The sequence below is a fragment of the Hemicordylus capensis genome, chromosome 2, assembly GCF_027244095.1.
Source record: "Hemicordylus capensis ecotype Gifberg chromosome 2, rHemCap1.1.pri, whole genome shotgun sequence".
In the NCBI taxonomy this organism is placed as follows: domain Eukaryota; kingdom Metazoa; phylum Chordata; class Lepidosauria; order Squamata; family Cordylidae; genus Hemicordylus; species Hemicordylus capensis.
Window position 1 is genome coordinate 36,633,318 of NC_069658.1, and position 13,324 is coordinate 36,646,641.

General features: G+C 45.8%; 1 long non-coding RNA gene across 1 annotated transcript in view; it reads right to left on the reverse strand.

Moving 5' to 3' along the window:
* Positions 1 to 754: 754 nt before the first annotated feature.
* Positions 755 to 13,324, reverse strand: part of LOC128348133 (uncharacterized) — a 35,726-nt gene continuing 23,156 nt past the window's right edge. Inside the window, exons 3-4 of the long non-coding RNA XR_008317945.1 lie at positions 3,376 to 3,485; positions 755 to 1,350 (exon numbers count right to left, since the gene is read on the reverse strand). This is a non-coding gene — a long non-coding RNA (uncharacterized LOC128348133). The remainder of the gene's footprint in view (positions 1,351 to 3,375; positions 3,486 to 13,324) is intronic.

Genomic DNA, 13,324 nt, shown 5'->3' on the forward strand with positions numbered 1-13,324 from the left:
ATTCATCATCATCGTCATCATCATCATCATCATCATCAACATCATCATCATCATCATCATCAACAACAACAACTTTATTTGTTAGCTGCCCCATAGTAAATTGTTCTCTGGGTGGCTCACAGCACAGTGTTGAAACATCAAGTAAAAACACATAACACATGAAATCCCAAATCATTTATATACCACTTTTCAACAGAAGTTCCCCAAACGGTTTACATAGATATAAATAAATAAATAAAATGGTTCCCTGTCCCCAAAGGGCTCATAATCTAAAAAAGAAATGTAAGATAGACACCGGCAACAGCCACTGGAGGGATACTGTGCTGGGGATGGATTCTATAAGTATATAATTATAAATTATAGATTGTAAACTATAATAATTAGATTCTATAAATCTAAGTTATAGCACAGAAGAGGAATTTTCAGGAAGTACAGTTTTTCTCACCCGTGTGTTACAAGCTGCACTCACCAAAATTCCCTCTTCTGCACACAGAAGCTCTGAACTTCATTGTATCTGGAAACCTGACTTGTGAAACCTACCGGAGCCTGGTCTTGTGTACTCAACGGGCACTACAAAACAATCATATTGCATGTATCCTGTGTAAACCTCCGTGCTCCTTTAACTTCTAAACTGCACTTATATATAAAGCCAGGAACGGAAGCCCTCCTGTTATGTGCTTGTGAATAGACACGCCACATTGCCTCTTGCAACAACAGCCACATTATGCTTCCTTGCACAAAACCAGCTGTCAGTTTAGATTTCCTTAATCCTGTCAGGTTCCAACTTGGCCAACCAACAATCATTATCTGTGGGGAAACCATTTGTGAAACAAAGCAATGTCCGTAGTGAAATGACATGTCATAAAAAAGTCAGTTGGGGCATGATAATAGATGGGATATTTAGCTTGAAGTCTGTACATTACAGATTCCCAGCATTTCCCTGAGCAAAATTAACACAGAGATCTGATTCCTGACTGCTGTGTTCATGCTTCATAATGTATCCCTATTTTAAACCTTGCATAGGCACGCACATGCATGTATCAAGTCATCCATCCATAACATGTATTTTGAATGCCCATATAAATTATCAGTGTACTTTAAGGAAATGGACTGATGCATGAAATATCCTTAATGTGGTATTAGGTCAGGCTTACAAGCACAGCCACTCAGCTGTGAATTGTGGCCTTCCTGGTGCTTGCCAACCCTCCTGTTTTTGCAGTTGCAGGCAGGTGGCAAAATCTGGATGTTTCCTGGACCCTTCATGAGCTGCCATATATAACAGCTGGTGGCTCAAATTCAGCAGGGTGCTCCAAAGTTGTGGATGACTATGCATGATTCTCAAAGCCATGGCTGAAAGAGACAGTCATTACAACCATCAGGGGTGCAGATCCACCAAGTGTCTGAGGAGTTTCCCCCACATAACATAACAGCAAGGCATCTGAGGGTTTCCTCTCTTTTTTGTTTCCTCAATGTTTGAAGGGCCTTTCAAGATGGCATTACAGTGTGGGCTTTATAAAGCTTCCTCACTAATTTCTCACACCCTCTTACTCACACTCCCCATAGGTTCCCATGCTCTATCATAGTATGTTGACTCTCTGGCCAAGCATGGATCTTGCACGATTTTCACAGTGCCACCTGCTGGCCAGTGCTTACGAACCTGTCCTTTTTCATTACTACTTTTAAGGAAGCCTACATATGCATCTGGACTGTGAATGAGATGGCATGAGAAACTAGTGTGGAAGCTTTAAAAAACATTATTACTGTCTGGAAAGCCTCGCATGGCAGGTTACTGAATCGTGGATAGCCAAAATACTAACTGTGGGGAACTGGCTCACCATCCTAATTTGTTGAAAGGTCCTTGTGGCAACTGTGGTCAGCTGAGAATCAAGTAGCAAAGCAGGGCAAAGAATCACTCCCAGACTACTACAGAGGAGTATCTAGGGAAAATAGCGCCTAGGGCAAGCACTGAAATTGCACCCCCCTACAAACATCTGACACCCATCTTTCATATAACTTTACTATAATATCAGCTGAAAAATATAAGTCAAGCTCGTTAATCTTTTAAAATTTCAAAAACTATTTAGCAGTGGATGTAACCAGACCAAAAAATGCTGGAAAACTACAAATTTCAGTATACTGGGGCTCATGAAATACTCAAATACTATCTGGAGGTATACTTGGAAAACTAAACAGAAGTGCCTGTCTAATTCTCTACTATGCATTGTAGCATCACTATTACATAAGTTTTAAAAACAAATGGAGAATTTGGCTTTTCCCAGATACTCTGAAAATAATTAAAGTATATGCACAGTAAACTGTGTCACTGCTTGGAATATATTCTAGTATTTCAGAAAGACAGTTAAAATGAGAGAAAGAGAGCAAGAAACTCCCAGTGGCCTTAATACTAAGGATTTCACACTGATTCAAAGACAAACTCACCATTAATAGCCATATTATTAAGACACCACATTTAACTCACTTATCATAAGAAGCAAAGTAAGAGCAAATGAATACAATCCTAGCTCATAAGCTTCAGCTTAGTATTCACAAGCCCTGATTCTCTGTACATAGTGCCAAACTGAATATGTGTACAGTGACTTATATTATATTAAATTATTATTATTTACCTGTAGCCCCTTCAGGGTGCTTCCTATAGGCCATGGGGGGTCTTCAAAGGTTACCCCTCCCACTACTGGCCTCTAGGGCCTTGCAGAGACCATTTGAGCATGTGCAGTGGCCATTTTTAAAAATAATTGTGTGTTTTTTTTAAATGGCCACTGAAAACAAAATGGCCACCGCGCATGCTCAAATGGCCTCTGCAAGACCTGGCATGGCCTAGGGCCTTACAGAGGCCATTTGAACATGTGCAGTGGCCATTTTGTTTTTGGCGGCCTTTTTTTTTTAAAAAATTAATTTTAAGAATTTGCGCCCCCTTCAAGTGGCGCCCAGGGCATGTGCCCTGCCTGCCCTACCCTAGAAACACCCCTGGACTACTATCATGGGGAGTATAACTCCCTCAAGGACAGGTAAAACAACTACTCTAACAGTTTCAGACTGACCCACCCTCAGTACTTCTATCTTGTCTGGACTAAGCTTCAGTTTGTTAGCCCTCTTCTATCCTGTTACTGCATCCAGGCATATAATGCTATCTACTGGCTACATTCAGCACTCAATATTTTTATACTGGTTGCTCTGTGAAGGGGGAAATGTTGTTTGCTTTTTCTGAAAGTGGGTTAAAAGCTTGACTTTTACAAATAGACTTTTCTAAGTGAAAATATCTCATCTTTGCTGGTGGGTATTTCTAACCTAATTATTTTTGTCCTATCATGTTCAACTGTTATTAGAGCAAATGAAACCGCAGAAGCTTTGCCTTACCCTTCCTATGCCTCTAGGCAGGCAGCTCGGCGGATCTTGGGTCAGGCTGAGTACTTCAAAGCAGGAGGGCTGAAGCGGAAATTTACCCGTCACGTTTAATGGCCTGCACACTTTATAGAAAGATGATAAAATGCACAGTCAGTTGAATGCACATGGCATTGGTATTTTACTGTGACAATAGCTCCACTGGGCATTACAAGAAAATGCTAATTGGCATGGCCTTTAATTGTTCTTTTGGAAAAGGAAAAAGATACCTGAGGACATCTTAAAATACATCATTTTGAGGAGAATAAAAATTGAGAGATAGCCATGTTAGAAATGCCCTGGACCTTAGAGCTCAGTCTAAAGCAGGGCATGCTTTTTATGATTTTTCCTTTTTTTCCCCTTTTTGCAAAGGTGCCCCTTTTGGTGAATTTGGGGTTGCTACTGCGCAGGAGATGGCAATGGTAAACCCCTCCTGTATTCTACCAAAGACAACCACAGGGCTCTGTGTTCGCCAGGAGTCAACACCAACTCGATGGCACAACAACAACAGGGGCAGAAGTGCTTGCTCATCCAAGGTGAGAGTCAGCAGACACTGTCCCCAGACTCAATTGCTTCATCACATAGCCAAACATCATCCCATAGCCAAATCCATATGATTATATATTGACACAATGTCATCAGATTTACTGTGGATCCCTGATTGGCTTGCATAGGAAGCTGCTGTATACTGAGTCAGACCGTTGGTCTATCTAGTTCAGTGTTTTCTACACTGACCGGTAGCAACTCTCCAGGGTTTCAGATGGCCATTTCCTAGCATTACCTGGAGACCTTCTGCATACAAAGCTGATGCTCTTCCACAGAGGCAGACTTAGCCACGGACCTTGGGGATTTGGTCCATGACCTCCTGTCTTGGCAGGGGCTCCAAATGTTCTGGGGGGGCCTCCCCAGAGCCCCGCTGCTGCCCCACACATGCCCCACCACTGCCCCACACATGTGGCCCCACTGTGCAAGTTAAATCTCTCTCTTTTTACTTTTTTACTCTGAAGCCCTTCAGGTCTGGCTCCAAAATTACCTAGGTGCACCCCTGCTCTTCCACTGAGCTGTGGTCCTTCCCCTGGGATTACTTTAATAAAGAGGAGGAAGCCCTAACTACACAGTGCTGGGGAGAAGGGGGGAAAGAGCAGTGATCCGGCTTGAAAAATGCTGACCATCAATGGGTGGTTTGGAAAATATTGCGGCCCCCACCAACAAACCAAAGTGTTGTTGGTGCAACAAACTAAAGAGATTAAAATCTGTCACAGTCAAAGATCAGGCTTCTCTTGAAAATGCACGCCTCCGTTCCACCAGTCCAGCCCTAAGAGAGCCTGGCCATAACCAGCTGCTTATGAATTCAGAAACTTGCAAGCAAAGAAGAAGTTAAATGATATGTGAGGATTTCCTGTCCAGGTTTCCGATATCTTTCCCTCATTGCAGCCACATGACAAATGTGCGTGCATGTCTTTGAGAAAGTGGCGTATGCAGAACTGCAGTTTTCCCAGTTCTATTTGTGACCATTGTTTTGCAATCCCAAAGCATTTGGGGAAGCAATGCGAGTAATCACAGCCTGAAGAAAGCTTCTGGGATGTTGTTGCTTAACACATACCAGACTGTTTTGTTGCAAAATCTGTAAAATTAAAATCTAAACAAGAACTGTCCCCTGATTTAATTAACTTTACACAAGTTCAGTTTTCCAATGAAATTGGGAGACACTTGTGTTTTGTGAACTTTGCCTTATCAACACATGGCATAGAGAAAAGATGAGAAACTTCTTTAGTGTTGCTAATGGAGTGGGGAAGAAAGCACTAGGGAATAGGATTCTTTTTCATTTCTGTGACAAGCCAAAGGGTGTCATGATGAGTGAGATGTGTGTGTGGGAAGAGGTTGTGTATTGCAAAACCCTCTGAGGGTCTGCAGTTGCAACTGACCCATTTGCACCCTCTGAAGGATTCTTGCCATTGAAGGTTGGGCCATCCAGTGTCAAAGTGGAGGACAGGTTTTGATCCCTATGGAAATAATCATCCCCAAGTAAAGTGCTGTTGCCTGGTCTGCTGGAGGGAATGAAAATCATGTTCTTGGTCCAAATTTCTTTTTGGATTTGGAGTTACAAATTACCCCGTGAGCTAATTTGTTAATCATACTGATCATAATTCAGTGCTTTCAACCCTAATATGCACATGTGAAATAAAGGCCGATGATTACATTTCTCTGTGTGTGTATCTGTGTAGGCGTTAGGATTAGAAATGTGAAAGTCTGGGGTAAAACTGAAAGGAAAAAACTAGTGCTGCCCTCAACCCCCTCCTTTCCAAAAGACATTTTTTGTGTGTCCCGCCCCCATAGGGAAAAAATTGGATTATGAAATAATTTCTTTTGGAATTATGAATACAATATTTAAGAAAATGTGCTTAGAAATATTCATATATTGAAAGGTGTTCTGGCCTTTACTCTCCCAAGCTTTTTGCTTGCTTCAGATTTCTCCATCTTCAGCAGCATGTGAAAGAAATTGGTCTATGTTTGGAAATACAGGAGACCCTCATTTCCCACAGTTTCGTTTATTCATGGTTGACACACATATGCCAAGTCTCTGATATATACCAGCACGCAGATGCTGCTCCCATTCCAGCCCCATCCCCTAAGGGGAATATCTTACAGTACTCATATGTAGTCTCCCATTCAAATGCAAAACAGGGCATGCCCTGCTTAGCAAAGGGGATAATCCATGCCTGTTATCACAAGACCAGCTCTCCTCCCATAAGAGCACATTTAGTGTGATCAGATACCAAATCCTCAAATGAGAAATGCAGTGGTGCAGCCACTCAAGCAGGGGGTATGTTTTATACAAATTATCACACAAGGGAAATTCAGCCTAGGCTGCCCCCAAACCCACAACTTCAGAGGGCTCAAAGGTTTGTATAAGTGAGCCCTTAAATGAGGCAAAACCGGTTTCAGTCTCCACTCTGGCAGATGGGTGTAACTCATATTTCAGATTCTTGGAGCATCCAGCTGGCCATTATCACCCTTCAACGAACTTGCTATGCCAAGCTTAGGGAGAGAGCTTGCATAAGAAATATATACACAAACTTAGAGAAGGAGCTTGCATGCTCCACTTTGCATCACAAACACCAAAGCTTACAACAAAACTGTTATAACTGCTTTCCTTGGAAACAGAGAGCAATATTATGTTGATTTAACTATGGCCCCATTCGGACATAGTGTGAAACCTCGGGTAGACGAAGCTGCGGTTAATCTGTGAAGCCAAGAATCATGCTGCAGATGATTGACTAGCTGTGGTTTGGCAACCTCCAGCTTCTGGGCAGAGGAACCCCTCCCTCTTCCTAGTCCATCCAGGCTGCATCCCAGCAAGCTCTGTTCCGCTTGCATCGCCAGACTGTTGCTTCACCAGCATGCTAGTGAAGCTGCAACTATTGGCCACAATGTTAGAGGGGGTGTGGTCAGTGCGATTGTGCCTTTTCGGCAGTGTTCGCCCGCTCACAGCAGGGCAAAGACATTTTAACTCTTTACTCACACCACTGTCTTCTGCATTTGGGGAGGAAGGGTTTGGTGGCCCCCCTCTTCCCTCTCCTGGGGAGAGGGGATTGAGCCTCTCTCTTCCCACTTGTACTGGTTAAAGACAGACTGCCCAAGCAACCCCTTTACTTTTGCCCATATGTTCTCAGAATGAGTTTGTTACTGGCAATGGCCATTTGTGGAACAGCCACTCCTGCCTATTCTCCAGCAGATATGCCATGAGATGCATGCCCCCTCACCATTTCTCCAGGGATTTCTATTTTCCCTCCTGCTAGACCCCCATCTCTATCTTGTGCATGAGTTCTTATGTATAGATGGATAGGATGAGACTGCTAGGAATAGGTTGGGATTACTTAAAATTTGCCCCTTCAATTTTTGGCATTATTGCTCTATTTTGTGTACAAGTTGGTAGGGGAAGGAGGGCCCAGCCCCTTCCTCTGGGTCAAGGCATACTTGGTCTTGGCCAAACCTTATGAGAAGAACCAACCATCTAGACTAGGATTAAATCACACATGAGATTATTCTTGAGTGATGAAGATGGATCCTGCTCTGGAGCAGACCACTCTCTCATTAGGGTGCATGGCCATAGACACATGTATGCAACTGGAGGGCTTTTATTGCCCGGCCTGGTTCCCCCAAAGCCCCAGTTCCACCAAAGCCCCAGGAAGGGGCCCTTGTCAACATCCCTCCTGGTCTCAGCGATTGGCAGGAACTGAGAATATAAGCACCCCTTTAAAGAGTCTGGTCTCCCCGCAACACATCTCCATGCTTGGTTTTGCTGCTCACAGTCACCTGGCTAGCCAGGGACTATTCTATTGTGCCCCATGATGGCTGGTTTGCATTCACCACAGTACTGGGCCCAGTTCGTACTGATTAGCCTGAGACGTAGGATTCATCTCTGGTCTCTCATTGTCTGCCCACCCAACCCAGAACTGCTCAAACACCTGAAATGGCTTGGACTACTTTAAGTCTGGAAGGGTTGGGTGCAAGGGAGAAAGTGTGGAGTATGATTTCTATTGTTAACCTGTGGTGCTGGGAGCCCCACAACAGCAGGCCCTCTATAGTTGGAAGGTTTAGCTCATGAGAGATATTACGTCTCTCTCAAACAGAGAGCTGAAACACATTAGGCTACCCCACCCCCAGCTAGCAAGCCGGTATGAGGATGAGAGTGTGTTTTGTCTTTCTCACTGCTTTACCCAGATCTGCAAGCCTGGTGGCACCGTTGGTTACAGTGAACCAAACCCCAGGATCCTTTGCCTGCCTTAGCATACATATCCCCTCCCAGGAAGTCAATAATATCTGTTCCTGGAGTATCAGAAAAGCAGCCACGGCCCTTCCATGGTCCGGCAACTGGTCTCTTCCTCCCCTAGTCTGGTCCTCCCACACACTGCACACATTTGTGTACATTAAGACCAAAGAAACCACACTCCATTGATAAGATCTGAGAGCCCCAGAAATGAAGCTAGATTGGGTGTTAGGCAATGAAAGGGCTCCTTGCACATGTGTCTGTCTTCTTTTATTTAAAGTGTGCTTTCATCAATGCTGTTCCATCCCATTAAATGAAGGAACCGCAGAGATGTGGCATCCCTGTTGCCAAGCAGAAGCAGGAGGAGAAAGGGGATGGCAGAGGGTGGGGCATCCACTCCAAGATGCGACCAGTGAGAAACGTGGCTGCCCTAGAACTGACACATTTATGGGCTCTGAGCTGGCCTCTACTGTGGCAGGAGAAGCTTGGGCTTGAAACCCAGGTTAGAGCGGGCAGCTGAATTCAGATGACACAATGCTGCCTTCTAACCTCAGGTTTCAACAGTGAAACTCACTACAAACTGAGGGTTCAAATTCAGTTTTGGGGATGAAAATGGAGTCACAGCTGGGTGACAAAACTGTGGCTTCACGCTTTTGGACAATCACAAACTCAAACCTCTGGCACGTTTACCTCTGGTTTGGCATTATGTCTGAGCGGGTGTAAGGCTGTATTCAGAAGCAACTCCATCCTACCCCACCCTTCTCTTTTATCTCCTTTTTCTTTCTGACTCCACCCCCCCCCCACACACACATACACACGCACTCAATACAGGATCTCCACTGGGACAAACATCCAAACAACAAAACACAAAACATTACTAGACAGAATGCAACAAATACATGTGAAATAGTATTGTTACATTTTGAAACCACTGGACAGATTTTTAAAAGATTTTCATTCTAGTAAGGAATTCCTGTAGATTTTCAAATGTTCTGCAGTTCTACCACACTTGCTATACAAATCTTTAAGCCCACAGTAGTTGTGGGTTTGGCGGCAACCTGGGCTCCTTTTCATTCTAGCAAGGCGACGCCTGTAGATTTTCAAATGCTACGTGATTCTGCCACACTTGCTTTGCATAGGATGCTGCCTGGTCTGCATAAGATGCTGTCTTATCTATAAACAGCATAAGCCAGTGATCTTCCTTATTTTTCAAGTGTGGGCAAAAGAACCTTTGAGGTGAGAGCCATTTCCCACTGTGCTGACCCCTGTGCAGTACTACTTTTCTCAGTACTGCGAGGGTTTAGACTTCTGTGCAGCATTTTCCAAGATGGTGCAGGGGCTCAAGAGGACTCTGTTTCTCTTAAAGGAACCTCCCCAGCACTGGGTGAAGTGCAGCATTGCATGGTGGGAATGGTCACCTCTGAATGGACCCGGGGGAATGTGCAGAGTATTCAGCTTTCGCTGCAGCTTCACACAGGCCCAGTAAACTATTAGTCAGAAAGCTGCACTTAGGGTTCATGAAAGCTTTCACCGGCTCCTAGGCCTTACAATGTAGAACCCTGTCATAAGCTGTTGTTATACCAGTTTTTCTCAACCACCAGTCCGTGGACCGATGCTGGTCTGCGAGGCATTGGGTACCAGTCCGTGAGGCATCACTAATCAAAATCACCCACCAAAGAAACAATTTTGGGCTGGCGGGGGCCACTGGGAGCTTTTAGGAGCTCTTTTCCAGGCAGCCCTTGCTGCTGGATAACGTTCACAATGCACTTCCTCGAAATGAACATTATCCAGCAGTGAGGGCTGCCTGGAAATGAGCTCCTGAGAGTTGCTCAAAAATTTGGGGTGGGGGGGTGCCTGGGGGTGGGGTTGGGATGAGGGGGGCAACCCCCTTACTAACTGCTGGTCCCGGAAACTGCACATGGATAATGTACCGGTCCATGACTGCAAAAACGTTGAGAAACACTGGCTTATACCATAACAGTGAAAGTCGCAAGCTCAGTTTGGGCTGACTGATAGCAACATACATCATGGCATCATGACTAACAAAACTGTCTCGTCACAACCTCTTTTTTTGAACTGAAAATGTTCAGTGACAAACAGAAAGATAACTGCACACTTTACTTGTTGCGCACACACTGATGTCACACTGGCATTTTCATAGAGGAAACACACAAAATGCACATACCTACATGAATATGTCAACAACCGTGTGCACACAGGTCTTGAACGCCTCCAGAGCCAGGGTACCATGACAATCACTTGGACATTTAAAGATATAAGTGCCATCCACATTTTACATACATATTTTAGGGAACACCAGTGTAACACCAACGCAAGCACATTTGCCATGAAAAGTATGGAGCTCGTATTGCAGAACTGACATGTCAGAAAATTCTGCAACAGTCAGAAATAACTTCTGCTTGTGCCAGAAACCAAGCGGGAGAAAATCCCTCCTCTTCCCCATTGCCTCTCAGAAATTAGTTCCTCTTTATAAACTTTCTTTTATTGCTGATGAGTAAGAAATACAGCTACTGCCAGAATACAATGCAAACTGACATGATGGCATCCCTCACATTTAGCCATTGGTCCATCTAGCTCAGTATTGTCTACACAGACTGAAAATGGCTTCTCCAAGGTTGCAGGCAAGAGTCTTTCTTAGCCCTATCTCGAGATGCCAGGGAGGGAGCACTTTCCTGAAAATTAAAAGGGGAAGTTTAAGAAAAAGGAGAGCAGGTCCTTACCTGCTCTCTGATGCCCCTTCCAGCTTCCTGCTGAGGCAGTGCTGGTCCCAAAATGCCTCATGCGCCATCAGCATGGACATGACATCTGCACATGCGTGGGCACTATTTGTGTGATAAGCAACACCATGCTGACCATGCAAATGGCACTCATGCATGTGCGGATGCCATGTGCATGCTGATGGCACATGGGGCATTTAGGGACCAGCACTGCCCCAGTAGGAAGCTGGAAGGGGCAGTGGAGAGCAGGTAAGCACCTTCTCTCAGAGGTGCTCTTACCCCTGGACCTTGGGGCCCTGGTCCATGGACTCCAGAGACTGGGGGAGCCTCCAAATGTCCTGGGGGGCCCTCCTTCTGCTCCATTGCTGCCCACGCCCACCACTGCTGTGCCGCTCCTTGTCATTTTCGCTGCCGCAATGTGCACAGCCGGGGGTGGGGGTGAGCCGAGCAGGCCTTGGGCCTCCCCAGTAGTGGTGGTGGTGGTGGTCGCAGAGGCTGGTGGGCCCGTCCTTCTGGCACACCCAAGGCCTAGACAGACGGGCCCACCAGCCACTGCACTCACCACTAGACACTACCACCATGAGGGAGGCTGAGCCAGCTTGACTCACCCCCACCCCCTGGGCGCGGACATGGTGGTGGCAAAAATGACAAGGAGTGGCACGGTGAGGCAGCGGCAGGTGCTGGCAGTAGTGGGGCAGCAGGAGGGCCCTCAGGATAGAGGCCCTCCAGGAGGCTCCCCAAGACAGAGGTTTGCTTTAAAAAAATTTATGGGGGGGCATGTGGTGGGTGAGTGGGGGCTCTGAAGCAGGTCTAAGTGCCAAAATTACCTAGGTGCACCTCTGCCTGCTCTCCTTTTTCTTAAAGTCCCCCTTTTAATTTTTGAGAAAGTGCTCGAACCATGCTTCAGACCATGGTTCGGGCACATCCCTAGAAGCATGCAGATGCTCTTCTCAGAGCAACCCCACCCCCTAAAGGAAATAGTTTACAGTGCTCACATCTAGTCTCCCATTCAAATGCAAACCAGGGCACACCCTGCTTAGCAAAGAGGAAAATTCATACTTGCTACCACAAGACTAGCTGTCCTCCCATTCTCCTACACTTAATACTGCAGCATCCTTTCAGATGAAATTCTAGCTGGGTATTATATTGCAGTGAAAGCTATTATAAATCAAGCCAATTAGCAGAAATCTGGTTTTTTGGCCCCCTCCCCCCCACTATCCATGTGACTGGCACCATAAAAATAAAAAGACCTCCCCACACATACTCTAAAAGATTCTTGCTTCAAATGGGGTTTTATGTCAGACATTTGCCAGAGCATGAGACTAAAACACAGGAAGACTAAACAGAGACAGACAGAAATGTAAATTATCACTGTAGTATTTCCCAGATTTTCCAAAAGCACATACTGTATAGTGAAAACATGGGGGTGGAAAGCGAAATTATACTCACTGTCCCCAGCCCCCAACTTCCATAAGTGGAGTGCTTCCATGTACACAGAATTTAGGGCACCTATGAACATAGGCTCTGTATATGCAATCCAGAAACATGCATCATGCAGGGACCCAATCACATGAAGAATGCTTATGTACAAGATGCACATGGATAGCTTCTGTATACACAGCGGGCTGGTTTTAACAATTGCCCACCAATCACCCAAACTGGCTGCACCCACCCTGACATTACTGTAGGATGTCCCATTGTCAAAGGTCACAATGAAGGCTCTGGATACAGTGGTAAGATGTCAGGAGCCAACATTGGGCCTTCCAGATGTGCCTGAGGTCCTGAGAAGCTGCCCAAGGATGCTTACCTCTGATGTCACCCCTGATTTCCACAGCAACTGTTTAAACAGGGTTTTGGAGCACATGTCAAAGGGAAATTTAGAGGAATGCCCTTTTCACAGGATTTAAGGGTGCCCCAATTGCATGTCAGGACGTCCTACAGTTACTTCAGGGTGACTTCACTGAACTGGTCCATATCTACTAAGCAGATTGTGGAGGCTGGAGATTGGGACACTGGGCACAATCTATATATATAATTCGCTAAGACGTACCCGTGACTAATCCTGTGAGTGGCAGCTCTCGTGAGAGTTCACAAGTGAGCTGCAGGGAGCAGGAGAGAAAGCAGCGGTGGCCAGGGGGGAGGGGGAGAGAAAGGGCTGCTGGGGCGGGGAGGAAGGTGGCAGCAGCCGTGGGCAGCGGGGAGAAAGAGGTGGCAACCGGGGGGAGAAAGCGGATGTGGTGGTGGTGGCGGGGGGAGAAAGCAGTGGCCGCCGGTGGGGAGAAAGCAGCGGCGGCTGGAGGAGGGAGAGAAAGCAGCAGCGGCTGGGGGGGGGGACAAGGGGGAGAGAACAAGAGGGAGAAGGAGAGGGAGAAAAAATGCTCTGCGCCCGGGCCAGCTAGTTTTAATGATTTGCTGA